A 500-nucleotide genomic window follows, 5' to 3' on the forward strand; every position below is an offset into this window, starting at 1 on the left:
GAGTTCAGCTAGAAATGAGCTTATTTCAGTGTCTTCCTCCCTGACCACAAAGACTCAGCTCTGTCCTCAGAAATATTTGGAAATTTTTATTTAAATGTCTTGTGTTCCCTTTTAACCAACACCAAAAAGAGAAAAAGTTTAGCTGGGAAGTGTCTGCTCGCCAGGCTGCTCTTCCCAGCCCAGGCCACCTGCGGCGGGACAGCCGTCCGAGGAGCTGGCTTCCTGGGAGCCCTGGGAGGCCTGGGATGAGTGAGTGAGCAAACCCCCATCCTGCAGAGAAGGCTTGGTCTCCCCTTCAGGTGGGGACATGAGCATGGAGGGCCCTGGTAGGTTCCAGACGGAAGGAGAGGGGAGTGGGAGGGTCAGATCTGGAATGTTCCATGGACGCTCCAGAGCCTCCGGAGCTGGAGAAATCTGTTTGCTAGAAAAATAAGATGCTTTGAGGATTTCTACAGTCTGTGTTCTCTGCCTGCCCAAGAGAAACCTGGCCTGTTGGCCAA

The sequence above is a fragment of the Myotis brandtii genome, unplaced genomic scaffold (assembly GCF_000412655.1).
Source record: "Myotis brandtii unplaced genomic scaffold, ASM41265v1 scaffold129, whole genome shotgun sequence".
In the NCBI taxonomy this organism is placed as follows: Eukaryota; Metazoa; Chordata; class Mammalia; order Chiroptera; family Vespertilionidae; genus Myotis; species Myotis brandtii.